Source organism: Natator depressus, chromosome 8, assembly GCF_965152275.1.
Source record: "Natator depressus isolate rNatDep1 chromosome 8, rNatDep2.hap1, whole genome shotgun sequence".
Classification (NCBI taxonomy): Eukaryota; Metazoa; Chordata; order Testudines; family Cheloniidae; genus Natator; species Natator depressus.
The window spans coordinates 81907594-81922455 of NC_134241.1; the positions used below are offsets into that span (position 1 = coordinate 81907594).

Below are 14862 nucleotides of genomic sequence, written 5' to 3' on the forward strand. Positions count from 1 at the left end.
GCAGCTGAACTGGCCTTAATCTGTTGACTGATGTGGGTGTTGCAGAGCTGATTGTACAAAAATGGACTTCCTATCTTCTTAATCTGGTAATACTCTCTCCACCATTTCATTCCTTTGTGCTGGTGGGAGCTGGGAGAATATGCTGAAAAAGTATCCCAAAAGCTTAAAATTCAGAACTGTCAAACTGTGGCCCATTATCACTGTTTTGTTCTTTTTCTGCTTTATTCCTGATTCATGTGGAGTCTGTTTTAAGTCGTTAATTAGGAGTCACTTGCAGTCTGTCCATGTGCTATCAGCTGCAAGACTGGAGCAGTTGTGCACTGATTGTAGCGGACTAATGCTTTATAGACTGGTACTGTTTAAGGTGTGAATGTTACCTTAGCTTTGTTTTTTAATGTTTACATTATAAGAAAATGTACTTGACAAATCTTAACTCTGAGTTAATGAAGATTCTTTGTTTGGGAATATCTATACATACACACAGATATATATACAAATATATATATATATAAACTATGATACAGTATATATACACAGCATTAGTTCTGTATGTGTTAAATTAGTTCATTACAGGTACAGTACTTAGTTCAATGCTGCACATATACTATATTTATGACAAAATAAAATAGAAAACCACTGTTTATGAACTAGCTAGAAATCCAAGTTAGGAGAAGATTCAGTAGCTATATAATCTCAAAATAAATACTGTACATTGAGAGTAGGTGGCAATGTGGGCTTACACTAGCCCAGGGGTCGGCAACCTTTCAGAAGTGGTGAGCCGAGTCTTCATTTATTCACTCTAATTTAACGTTTCGTGAGCCAGTGATACATTTTAATGTTTTTAGAAGCTCTCTCTCTATAAGTCTTTAATATATAACTAAACTATTGTTGTATGTAAAGTAAATAAGGTTTTTAAAATGTTTAAGAAGCTTCATTTAAAATTAAATTAAAATGCAGAGCCCCCCTGACTAGTGGCCAGGACCCGGGCAGTGTGAGTGCCACTGAAAATCAGCTCGCGTGCCGCCTTCGGCATGCGTGCCATAGGTTGCCTACCCCTGCACTAGCCTTTTGCTTCTGGAAACTTAAGTACAGCATTCAGGTCACAAGTAATGGTACTACATGCATACTACAAAAACTTTTCCACCACTCAATCTATTTAAGAAAGTCTCAGAAAGGAATAGCAGGGGTTTTACAGGTCTGAACTGCATACAGAATTGTCACAGCGAACCTTTCATAAGCACCAAATCCATTCACTAATTTTTACACATTGTAAAATATTAAATGACTGTTTCAAATGAGATTGAACTATCCAGAACAGTGAATTTTAATTCTTTTAAGTACTGTAGAAATAATTTTACAAACATTCTGAATAAATGTTGATGCATCAGACTACACAATTTCCAGATAACACTTTGTGACATTATCTGATTAAAATATGACCATATAGATAATTGTTGCAACCACTGTTATATATTTGCAGCAAATATTGTGCAAAGGTTGTCGAGTAAGATGTCTATGAAAAGGTTATGATTATGCTATCTGTATGCATGTATCATTTTTGTATTTAAAGTTATAAATATTGGCATTAAACCTGGATTTCAAATGTTTGCTCCTGGGGTAACACCCACGAAGTAATCAGCCAGATATGTCATGTAAGGTATCTGCAAAAATGTTATAATTTGCCAAATACGATAATCTTGTTTATACATTTGTATCACCTTTGTATTATAAGTTATAGATATGTATGTCTGTATTTCAAACTTGTGTTATGCTTCTGGGTGACACCCCCCACAGTTTGGCATTAGCACTGCCTAGCCTGCTTGACGGCCCATTAAGGACCATCAGCTATACAACTGACCCATTGAGAGAAGACAGATACACCTTATGACTCAGCAAGGCATGCAGGGACATGCCCATGGACAGAACTCTAAGGCTTCCAAGCCATGTGCTGAGCGGCTTGTGTTTGAAACTGAGGCTGTATGGCAAAAGACTATAAAAAGCAGCTGCATCTTCTCCATTTGGTCTTCAATTCTGCTTCTTACCTCTGGAGGAACTTTGCTACAAACTGAAGCTCTGAACAATGGACTGAATGACCCATCCAAGCTGTGGCTGTACTCCAGAGACTTGACTTAAGCCAGCAGTTTATTCCATCACTGCTATAAGCCTGAGCCAAGAACTTTGCCATTACTGTATGTAATTGATTCCTTTAACCAAATTTTAACTTTCACCTTTCTTTTTATAAACCTTTAGATTTCAGTTAATAAAAATTGGCTGTAGCATGTATTTGGGTAAGATCTGAAACATTCGTTAACCTGGGAGGTAATGTGTCCAATCCTTTGGGATTGGTAGAATCTTTTCTTTTATATGATGATATAAAATTTACAAAAATTTTCATCATATTTGATGTGGGTACCTGGATGGAGGCCTGAGGCTGGATCACTTTAAGGGAACTGTGTTGTTTGGACTTCTGAGTAACCAGTAAGGTAATAAAGAAGGTGTTGTATGCTGGCTTGGTAAATCTAGGTATTGGAATATCCACCAGCGTTATGGGGATTGTCTGCCCCATTCTTTGCAGTTCACCCTTATTGAGTGACCATAACTCGTCCCCACTAGGACCCTGGTCACACCCTTATTACTAAGAAATCCTTTCTTCAGTTACTAAAAATCTGTCTCTCTGTTTCAACATACATTATTTCAGCATATGACTGAGCTTAAAAAAAAAAGCATTGGTCTCTATCTAGAAAGTGATACAAAATATATTTTACTCTTTTTTACAGAATTTTTAAAAAAGTCTCGTATTACTTTAATAAGCTGCATTACTTTAATTCTTTCCATTGGGAGCTTTACACTGTCACTTTATGCCTGACTTTTCATCCATGCTATTATATGCTCATGCATAGAGAAAAAACAACATCTTGGTTATCAATTTTAAGAAAAACAGCCTATTTGCATATTCTCTTGAAAACTGCTTCATAAAATTAGTGACTAGTGTTCCTAAAGAGATGCATTATTCACTTTAGCACTATTACTCATGTATTATATGAGGAATTAGAGTGGAAAAATACAGAGTGGGGGGCTGTAAGAAGTTGTAATATAATTAAAATATAATTCCAAATGCAAAAGTAGAGTCATAGTACCCAGGAATTTAGTAGTCTAAAGCCTTTAAAATTGTTCATTATCCTTCCAGAATTACCCCTCAGAAGAATTCCCTGTCCATGACATTTTCTTAATAATCTTGCTTTTAAAAAGATGAATCTTTAGTATTTTACATTCATTTTATTCAGATGGGTTCCAGTTGGTTGCTTTGTTAGTCTATAGAGTCAGATTATGTGAGGAGAATTTCTACTTCTTTTCAAATTTAAAATTCACTTTTCAAAACACTAATTTTACTTTATTTCATTTTAATAAACTGATGCTGTACAGTCTCTATTACTCACATTTGTTTAACCCTCTGTATAGTTTTTGTGCTCATGGTGCAGTAACAAGGGGGAAGTTAAATTCTCTTTAACAAGAAACATTTCAAATTCTCATTCCTGATGAAGGATACACCTACATTAGCTCTACCACCAGTAGTATCTTTACTCATGATTTGACATCTATAGTTGCTATTGTAGATTTGCAACAGGCGCCCAACATTTTGGCCAAACTGCCTGTAAAGTTATACTGGCCAGAACAGGACCTTTTTATTAATTCTATCACTATTCACATTTTAAAAAATTGTGCTATAGTTCCTCCAATTAGCTTCTGTTGATGCCAAAACATTTCATAGAGGGCTGACCACATGCCTACCCAAGGGAAAGCAAGAACCCTTTCCTACTCAGGCTACCCATTTGCCTAGCTTACTGCTTCTCCCGAACAGCACTCCTGGATGGGGAATGGGGGCACAGTGGTGGGAAAATGAGCAAACCTTTTGGGTCCATCATACCCCTACTCACTGGCCAGAATAACTGAGCCAAGGTGTGTATGTTTGCGGGGGAAGAGGAGGTGCAGCTGGTAAATTACTATTCTTCCCTCCTCCCCTGGGAGCAAGGAGTGAGCAGGCATGACACAGAGGTGTGACTCCCAGGCACCATGCCTTCTGCAGCTATTCTTGGAGTGATGCAGCTTAAACACTGCCCCTTGCTCAGGGATATGCCTAAAGTTCCAGGCTAGCCCCACGTGGCAAGAACTCAGGCTATGTTGACACAATTTCTTCTACATACTGGAACTATATGTTTTTTGTTTTTTTGTTTTTTTTTAAAACGGTAACAAATGGGCTGCGGTGAATATAATTCCATTTGCGGTTTATATCTCCTCAAAATCCTGCATAAACCAATTTCCTAATACAATAATTCAAAGAAAGACATTATCTATATAGGACACACAACATATTTACGTTTTGAGAGGAGGAGAGGAAAGTGTTCCCTCTCCAAGTACCAACATCTGCTAGTATCCCCATGTCTAGAGTAAGAAGTATCCTAGAAGATTTTTCTCATCCCTATTGAACTAATTATTTTGAATATCAAATTATATCAAAATCAATTGTCTCCATGTTGCCATTTGCAACATGTTCTATATTCTTAGCATCACTATTAAGTACATATGTGCAATATAAACATGTATATATTTAACAAATATATATTTATGTTTAGAGGTAACACCCGCACCTCTCTTACCATTCTGTAGCACCAAGCATAAAACACAGACTTCCAGTTTCTTTCATTCTGTCTAATTAGTGCAGTTATTCTGACACCAAGTGTCCACACTGGTGCATTACAGTCTTCCTAGATTGGTCACAGATTACAATGACTTGGAAAACAAATATTTCAACTTGCTGCTGAAATTGGAGGTAGTGGTGGAGAACCCAGAATTTGGGGTGTATATGCCAATGGTTATCAATGATTTATCAATATTTTATTTTGAACGATTTACTATGTGGAAAAATATTGTATAGAAAAGTTTATGGGATGAGGATGCGTTTGGAGGCAAGCACCTAATGGGACCGACGTGATCTAGCCCACAGTGGTCTGCACTGCTGACAAACTTCAGAAAGCACTCACCATTCCAGATACAATGCTCAGAGGAGCTGAATGCAAGAGGCATTCATTCATTATGGTATAGAAGGGTACAGCTTGCTCAGGAAGGACAGGCAGGGAAAAAAAGGGAGGAGGTGTTTCCTTATGTATTAAAAATGTATACACTTGGACTGAGGTGGAGATGAAAATATGAGACAGACTTGTTCAAAGTCTCTGGGTAAGGATAAAAGGGGTAAAAAACAAGGGTGATGTCATGGTAGGGGTCTACTACAGACCACCAAACCAGGAAGAAGTGGATGAGGCTTTTTTTAAGCAACTAACAAAATCATCCAAAGCACAGGACTTGGTGGTGTTGGGGGACTTCAACTATTCAGACATCTGTTGGGAAAATAACGCAGCAGGGTACAGATTATCTAACAAGTTCTTGGAATGTATTGGAGACATTTTTTTATTTCAGAAGGTGGAGAAAGCTACTAGGGGAGAGGCTATTCTAGATTTGATTCTGACAAATAGGGAGGAACTGGATGAGAATTTGAAAGTGGAAGGCCACTTGGGTGAAACTGATCTTGAAATGGTAGAGTTCGTGATTCTAAGGAATGGTAGGAGGGAGAACAGCAAAATAAAGACAATGAATTTTAAGAAGGCAGACGTTAGGGAATTCATAGGTAAGATCCCATGGGAAGCAAGTCTAAGAGGAAAAACAACTGAAGACAGTTGGCAGTTTTTCAGAGAGACATAATTAAGGGCAAAGAGCAAACTATCCCACTGCCTAGGAAAGATAAGAAGTATGGCAAGAGACCACTCTGGCGTAACCAGGAGATGTTAAATGATCTGAAAATTTTAAAAAAAGTCCTACAAAAGTGGAAAGTAGGTCAAAGGATTACAAAGGATGGATATAAACATTAACACAAGTATGTAGGGAAAAAATTAGAAAGGCGAAGGCATAAAACGAGATCAAACTAGCTAGAGACATAAAGGATAACAAGAAAACATTCTACAAATACATTAGAAGAAAAAGGAAGACCAAGGTCAGGGTAGGCCTGTGACGAAGTGGGACTGTTCTTGGTGGTTCCTCCGAATATTGTGGGGGGTGCCTCAATTTCCCTTATGCAGTTCTTAAGTATCTAGGTGGTGGGGTAAGGGTGTATGATCACTGCAGAGCCCTAGAGGGCAGGTGTGTGCAGGGGTCTGGACACAGAGAATGGCCGACACCCTGTTTCCTGGCAACTGATGGCCTGGACCCTTCCCCCCTGCAAGGTGAGAGCTAAAGGGTTGGAGAACAAAGGAATCAGGTGACCTCCTGGCCTGGGAAAGGAACAAAGCCCAGAGGAGGGGGGGCTGGAGGGAGTTTCAGTTTGGGGCTGGCTAGGACATGGAGTGAAGTGCAGACGTGGTTGTCTGGCTCACTGCCCTCCAAAATGGACCCAGCTGAGGGGTCCTGTTCTCTGCACCTGCAAGCTCTGTTTTAGACCATGTTCCTGTCGTCTAATAAACCTCTGTTTTACTGGCTGGCTGAGAGTCCCGTCTGACTGCGAAGTTGGGGTGCAGGACCCTCTGGCTTCCCCAGGAGCCCCGCCTGAGCGGTCTCGCTGTGGGAAGCACACGGAGGGGCAGAGGATGCTGAATGCTCCGAGGTCAGACCCAGGAAGGTGGAAGCCGTGTGAGCTGTTTGCCCTGCGGACAGGCTGCTCACCGGAAGGCGACTGCCCCAGAGTCCTGACTGGCTTCATGGGGAGCAGTTCCAGAGCATCGCCCGGGCACTCCGTGACAACTGGTGGCAGCGGTGGGATCTACTGCACCCCGTGGATGGCGCTTCCTGCAGTAAGTGACTGGGGAGCAGTAAAACAAAGGGGGATTGATGGGGACTAGGCGTGCTGAAGATTCAGAGAGAGACGGTTTCAGGGGGCGGTTAACCCCTGGGAGTGTGTGACCAGAGAGAAGGACTTTTGCAGTAACAGGGTCCCCCGGGGGATTGCAGCGAGCGGTCCCAGGGGCGGAGGAGTCTGCAGCTCGACCCTGGCAAAGAGGTGGTGACCTCGAGAAGGGCTGGCACACGAGGGGTTCTCCCTGGAAACCGTGGGGAGCTGAGAGCACACAGGCCTGTGAGTCCACAACAACTTGGGAAGAGCGGAGTGATGGCCTGTCACCGTCTCCTGAAGAAGGACATTGTAACCCTGTGCAGAAAGAGAGGGTTGAGCATTGGAAAGTTCACCAAAGCACAGTTAATCGTGCAGCTGGAGGAGGATGACCGCTCTAAGGGACAGATTCCTGACCCCAAATGGGGCTATAGCAGGATCTGGGAGCAGCTGGAGTGGGAGCCAGGCATCGCCAAGACTCCTGTCCCCGACCAGACGAGGGTCTTCACGATCGGGTTCCCCATCCGGGGATCGGAGATGGACGGGATTGGAGCTGAGTCCGAGAGAGCAAGAGGACCGTGAGAGACAGCGAGGGACCGAGAAAGAGCTGCAGAAGCAGCAGCAGCATGAGCTGGCGGTGGGGGAGTGGAGAGGCCTAGGGAACCTCCCCGGGGTGAGTGGGGATAGACCCCGGGGGGCCAGTTCCGCAGGGAACCTCGAGACTAAATTGCTGCCCCTGGTTAAGGAGGGGGGGGATGTGGATGCCCACCTCACTGCCTTTGAGCAGGCTGGAGATTTGAACCAGGGGGACCCTGCGGAAAAGCCCCGGTGTCTAGCTCCCTTGCTGGGTCCCAAGGCCATAGACTCTGTCGGCCAGATGGGTGGGGAGGTGGACAGGCTCCCACTCCTGACCCCAACCTATATGTCTGTGTGGAGTTTCCTGGGGCCAGGCCCCTCGGACCCCCAGTGGGAGCGGAAGGTGATGGTCAATGGGGAGACATTCCTGGGGTGGCGAGATCCTGGGACAGAGAGAACTGTTGTCAGGCCCTGGGTGGTGCAGCCTCAGAGGTTGAGGGGCTGTGTGAGCTGGGTGAGGGTCCCAGGGACGAAGCCCCTCGCCCTGCCTATGGCCCAGATCCCTGTGCAGACCCAGGAGGGGTGGGGCTGGCTGGTCTTTGGGGTGCTCCAGGACACCAGCTGCGAGACCCTGTTGTGGGGCAACTGTGTCTCTTTGGGACAGGATCCAGGCCCTGCTCCGGTAACTCCCAAGGGTTTGAATTTGAATCCAGGGAACCAATCAGTGGAGAGGGAAACGGTCAGTGAAAATGCAGATGACCTGGCTGGCAGCAGGGAGGAGCCGCTAGGCTCAGGCTACCTGCCTGCCTGTAAGCAGACCCCTGGGGCTGGGTGGGACAGAGAGATGCTCCCTGCGCCCTTGCACTCTGGAGAGGGGGCTCAGGCTGGCTCTGTTGCAGTGAGGAAAGCAGCGAGCTCGCGGCCTACCCCCACTGGCACAGCAAGGGCAGCGCTGAGCACAGTGGGAGCTGAGACCCCAGCTGAGTGGGGGGAGACACAGGCAGGGGAGGGGATCTGTGGGGAGTGGCAAGGTGCTTGGTAAGGAAAGTTTGGATGAGCCTAGGCAGCCTTGTGATCTGATGGCTTTGTCCAGTCAGCAGGGTGGGAAGGCGAGGAGAGTGGAAGATGAGTGTCCCTGGACCTTACCTGTTAGCTGGGTGGAGAATTGGGACAGTGAAGGAAACGTGCCTGTGCCTGTCAGAGGTATTGACTTGCCTGTGGAGGGAGCTACCCTGATCTCCAAGCAGGTGTCTGTGACCAGCCTTGTGTGCTGGGACACGGGGAAAGAGATCCCAAGCTGTGTGTCTGGTAAAGGAGAAAGTGTGTCCGGCTCTTCTTGGTCTGTGGAGCAGACAGAAGGGGCCTTGCAGCCTGTGATGGTTGAGGGTCGTGCAGTTGTCTCAGAGTTGGTTCTGGATTCAGCTAAAGCCCAGGAAGGGAATGGTCCTAAGTTTGTGTCTGCTCAGGAGAATGGCCCTGTAACTAGGTCGCATCCAGTTAGTGTCTATGTAAAATCCCAGAGACCAGACAATTCTGGTGCTTGTATTTTGCCTGTTGCTCGTGTGTGGTTGGGAAAGGGTGTCGCAACTCTGTCTAATCAGGGTGAGATCCTAGCCAGGGCACAAGGAGAGCGTGAAGGTGATGTGATTGTGTTACCTATGGAGGGTGTGGAAACCTGTAGCAAGAAGGAAAAGATTCCTGAACTTGTGTGTGGCAAAGGGAAGGAGAAGGCTTCTGACCATTTATCTAGGAAATCTGTCAGTTTGCCTGAAAGGGGATTGTGTAGGAATCCACCGGACGGGCCATAGGTAATTCTGGATGTAAGGGAGACCCAGAAAGAGTCTGTTGTTGCTCAGGAACGTGTTCCTCTAGAGCAAGCCCTAGGTAAAGAGGGTAAGAGCAGAATTTCTGGGAGGGGTGAATTGTTGCATAGAAAAGCCCTAGGGAAAGGAATCCTCATGGAGTCTTTGCAAGCAGTTTACTGCAACTGAAGGGTGTGAAAGTGATTTAATCAAGAAAGTTTCAGTTCCTAACAGCCAGAAATTTTCTGTTGTGAATGGATCCACTGACTGTCCTGTTGAAAGACCCAGTGTGGATAGCTTTGAGAAGGTCTCAGATGGAGTGAAAGCTGTTAAGAAACTTAAACAGTCCTATAACCAAGTGGCTGTGTTTGGCCAGCTTGTTGGGGAGAAGACCCAATCCAAGTTTGACCCCCTGGGGTTTTGGGGTGGCCAAAGGGCGGGCCGCAGAAACCTTCCCACATGCGGCCTGCGAGTGCTATCGACCACCCCGACCTAAGGGAGGGCGTGAAACTGGAAGGGCCTGGTGTAACTCCTACCAAGGAATGGCAGAGACGCTGGGGCATCCATGGGAACGTTGGTGGCTTCGAACTTCCCCAGGTCACCGCCTAAAGTGACCCCGCTCAGTTCGATCTCGAAGGGGGGAGAGATGTGACGAAGTGGGACTGTTCTTGGTGGTTCCTCCGAATATTGTGGGGGGTGCCTCAATTTCCCTTATGCAGTTCTTAAGTATCTAGGTGGTGGGGTAAGGGTGTATGATCACTGCAGAGCCCTAGAGGGCAGGTGTGTGCAGGGGTCTGGACACAGAGAATGGCCGACACCCTGTTTCCTGGCAACTGATGGCCTGGACCCTTCCCCCCTGCAAGGTGAGAGCTAAAGGGTTGGAGAACAAAGGAATCAGGTGACCTCCTGGCCTGGGAAAGGAACAAAGCCCAGAGGAGGGGGGGCTGGAGGGAGTTTCAGTTTGGGGCTGGCTAGGACATGGAGTGAAGTGCAGACGTGGTTGTCTGGCTCACTGCCCTCCAAAATGGACCCAGCTGAGGGGTCCTGTTCTCTGCACCTGCAAGCTCTGTTTTAGACCATGTTCCTGTCGTCTAATAAACCTCTGTTTTACTGGCTGGCTGAGAGTCCCGTCTGACTGCGAAGTTGGGGTGCAGGACCCTCTGGCTTCCCCAGGAGCCCCGCCTGAGCGGTCTCGCTGTGGGAAGCACACGGAGGGGCAGAGGATGCTGAATGCTCCGAGGTCAGACCCAGGAAGGTGGAAGCCGTGTGAGCTGTTTGCCCTGCGGACAGGCTGCTCACCGGAAGGCGACTGCCCCAGAGTCCTGACTGGCTTCATGGGGAGCAGTTCCAGAGCATCGCCCGGGCACTCCGTGACAAGGCCCGTTACTCAATGAGGAGGAAAAAACAATAACAGAAAATGTGGAAATGGCAGAGGTGCTTAATGACTTATTTGTTTCGGTTCTCACCAAGAAGGTTGGTGGTGATTGGACGTCTACTATAGTGAATACCCGTGAAAATGAGGTAGGATCAGAGGCTAAAATAGGGAAAGAACAAGTTAAAAATTACTTAGACAAGTTAGATGTCTTCAAGTCACCAGGGCCTGATGAAATGCATCCTAGAATACTCAAGGAGCTGACTGAGGAGATATCTGAGCCATTAACGATTATCTTTGAAAAGTCATGGAAGACGGAAGAGATTCCAGAAGACTGGAAAAGGGCAAATATAGTGCCCATCTATAAAAAGGGAAATAAGGACAACCCGGGGAATTACAGACCAGTCAGCTTAAGTTCTGTACTCGGAAAGATAATGGAGCAAATAATTAAGCAATCAATTTGCAAACATCTAGAAGATAGTAAGGTGATAAGTAACAATCAGCATGGATTTGCCAAGAACAAATTGTGTCAAATCAACCTAGCTTTCTTTGACAGGGTAATAAGCCTTGTGGATGGGGGGGAAGCAGTAGACGCGGTATATCTTGACTTTAGTAAAGCTTTTGATACTGTCTCACATGACCTTCTCATAAATAAACTAGGGAAATGCAACCTAGATGGAGCTACTATAAGGTGGGTTCATAACTGGTTGGAAAACCATTCCCAGAGAGTAATTATTAGTGGTTCACAGGCATGCTGGAAGGGCATAATGAGTGGGGTCCCGCAGGGATCAGTTCTGGGTCCGGTTCTGTTCAATATCTTTATCAATTATTTAGATAATGGCTTAGAGAGTACACTTATAAAGTTTGCGGATGATACCAAGCTGGGAGGGGTTGCAAGTGCTTTGAAGGATAGGATTACAATTCAAAATGATCTGGACAAACTGGAGAAATGGTGTGAAGTAAACAGGATGAAATTCAGTAAGGACAAATGCAAAGTACTCCACTTAGGAAGGAACAATCAGTTGCACAGATACAAAATGAGAAATGACTGTGTAGGAAGGAGTAGTGTGGAAAAGGATCTGGGGGTCATAGTGGATCACAAGCTAAATATGAGTCAACAGTGTAAAACTGTTGCAAAAAAAGCAACCATCATTCTGGGATGTATTAGCAGGAGTATTGTAAGCAAGACATGAGAAATAATTCTTCCGCTCTACTCTGTGCTGATTAGGCCTCATCTGGAGTACAGTAACTCCTCACTTAACATTGTAGTGATGTTCCTGAAAAATGCGACTTTAAGCGAAACTATGTTAAGCGAATCCAATTTCCCCAGAAGAATTAATGTAAATAGGGGGAGTTAGGTTCCAGGGAAATTTTTTTTTGCCAGACAAAAGACTATATATATATATATACACACACACACACACACACACACAGAGTATAAGTTTTAAACAAACAATTTAATACTGTACACAGCAATGATGATTGTGAAGCTTGGTTGAGGTGGTGAAGTCAGAGGGTGGGATATTTCCCAGGGAATGCCTTACTGCTAAATGATGAATTAGCAATTGGCTGAGCCCTCAAGGGGTTAACTCTTGAGGTTCTTAATGTAGCCTCACACTCTACAAGGCAGCAGGAATGGAGGGAGGGGAGACAGCATGACAGACAGAGACAGAGACACACAGTGTGTGTGTGTGAGAGAGAGATGTGCATTTCCCCTTTAAGTACGCTGACCCACTCTTAAGTTGCCTTGTTAAGTTAATCAGCAAGCTGAGACCACAGCTGCTGCCAGGAAGCTCCCTCCATCCTGAGCCCTGTCGTGTGTCCCCCTGCTCTATGGAGATGGGGTAAGCAGGGTGCAGGAGCAAGGGGGAGGGGGACACCCTGACATTAGCCCTCCTCTTCTCTTCCCACCCTCACCCCCTGCCCCTGCAGCAAGCAGGAGGCTCGGGGAGCAGCTCCAAGGCAGAGGGCAGAGGGACAGCTGAACTGCAGGCAATTGATAGCCTGCTGGGCAGCTACCACACAGGGAACTTAGGGGAGCGGGGAGCTAATAGGGGGGCTGCTGGTCCACCCTGGTTCCAAGCCCCCACCAGCTAGCTCCAACGGGCTGCTCTTCCTGCAAGCAGTAGACAAAGCAGGCAGCTTCCAAACAACATTATAAAGGGAGCATTGCGCAACTTTAAATAAGCATGTTCCCTAATTGATCAGCAATGTAACAACGAAACAACGTTAACCGGGACGACTTTAAGTGAGGAGTTATAGGATTGTATCCAGTTCTGGGTGCTACTTTTCAGGAAAGATGTGGATAAATTGGAGAGAGTTCAGAGAAGAGCAACAAGAATGATTAAAGGTCTAGAAAACATGACCTATAAGGGAAGATTGAAAAAATTGGGTTTGTTTAGTCTGGAGAAGAGAAGACAGACGGGACATGATAACAGTTTTCAAGAACATAAAAGATTGTTACAAGGAGGAGGGAGAAAAATTGTTCTTCTTAACCGCTGAGGACACGACAAGCAGCAATGGGCTTAAATTGCAACAAGGGAGGTTTAGGTTGGACATTAGGAAAAACTTCCTGTCAAGGTGGTTAAGCACTGGAATAAATTGCCTAGGGAGTAGGGTTGCCAGGCATCCAGTTTTTGACCTGAACACCCAGTCTAAAAGGGACCCTGGCGGCTCTAGTCTGGCCGTTAAAAGTCCGGTCAGTGGCACAGTGAGGGTCCGGGGCTAAGGCAGGCTCCCTGCCTGCCCTAGCTCTGCACAGTTCCTGGAAGCAGCCACCAGGCCCTTGCGGCCCCTAGGCACATGGGCGGCCAGGGAGGCTCCACATGCTGCCCCGACCCCTAGTGCTGGCTCCAGGAACCACGACCAACGGGAGCTGCGGGGGTGGTGCCCGAGGTCACGAGGGCAGCATGCAGAGCCTCCCTGGCTGCACATGCACCTAGGAGTTGCACTGCAGGGACCTGGCGGCCGCATCCTGGAAGCCCCGGTAAGTGCCGCTGGGACCCCACACTCCGAACCCCCTTCCACACCCCAGCCCCCTACCCCAGTCCAGAGTTCCCTCCCGCACCCTAACTCCCTCCCAGATCCTGCACCCCACACCCTTCCAGCCCTGAGTCCCCCCCCCGCACCCTAAACCCCTTATCCATGGGCCCACCCCAGAGCCTACACCCCCAGCCAGAGTCCAGACCCCTTCCTGCACTCCAAAAGCCAGAGCCTCCTCCTGCAACCCAAACCCCTCATCCCCAGCCTCACCCCAGAGCCAGCCAGAGTCCTCACCTGCTCCATACCCCAATGCCCTGCGCCAGCCTGGAACCCTTTCCCGCACCCTGAACCCCTCATTTCTGACCCCACGCAGAGCTCGCACCCCCAACCCATATTCCCCCCCCCATACACACACGCCAACCCTCTGCCCCAACCCGGTCCCTCTCCCACACTCCAAGCCCCTCATCCCTGGCCCGACCATAGAGCCCACACCCCCAGCTAAGCCCTCACACACACACACCCCGCACTCCAACCCCTTGCCCCAGCCTGGTGAAAGTGAGTGAGGGTGGGGGAGAGCAAGCAGCAGAGGGAGGGGGGATGAAGTGAGCAGGAGCAGGGCCCTGGGGACCAGGAGGGGTAGGGGGCAGGCAGGGATGTTTGGTTTTGTGTGATTAGAAAGTTGGCAACCCTACTAGGGAGGCTGTGGAATCACTGGAGATTTTTAAGAGCAGGTTAGACCATAGGCGCCAACTTCCCCTCTGCCCGGTGGGTGCTCGACCGACACCCACTCCCACCCCCCACCCCCGCGCCTATGCTTCCAGTCCTATGAGTCTATTGTTTCCATTTTCAGGAAGATCAAGAAAGCAATCTACTTTTAATAAAAATAGCCCCAGACACCCGCACATTGACTTGATAAAGTTTAGGGTCATGCTCTGGGGCACAAGACAAAGTCAGTTGCTACATGTACACAGAGCACTAGACTGCAGCTGCATCTTGTTCAAACCCATTACTGAACATGAAACACAGAAAAGATGCTTTGTTTTTGGCTTTTTACTAATTTTTACCAAAAAAATCCCCTGGGTTTTACAAAAGCTATTATTTTACAAAAACAATTTTCACCTTAATTTTAGACCACTCAAATACGTGAAAATACTGGTTATGTTAAGAAAATCCAATAAATTAGGTAGATGTGTTCATGTTAATAATAAATTAGCGTAAGTGTGAATATGAAGCTGTCAGTTAAAGTTAGGCAATGCAAA

The 14862-nt window shown here is 46.6% G+C and overlaps 1 protein-coding gene across 1 annotated transcript in view; it reads right to left on the reverse strand.

Annotated features, from left to right (window-relative positions):
* Positions 1-14862, reverse strand: part of GIPC2 (GIPC PDZ domain containing family member 2) — a 54710-nt gene that overhangs the window by 19574 nt on the left and 20274 nt on the right. The window lies entirely within an intron of this gene.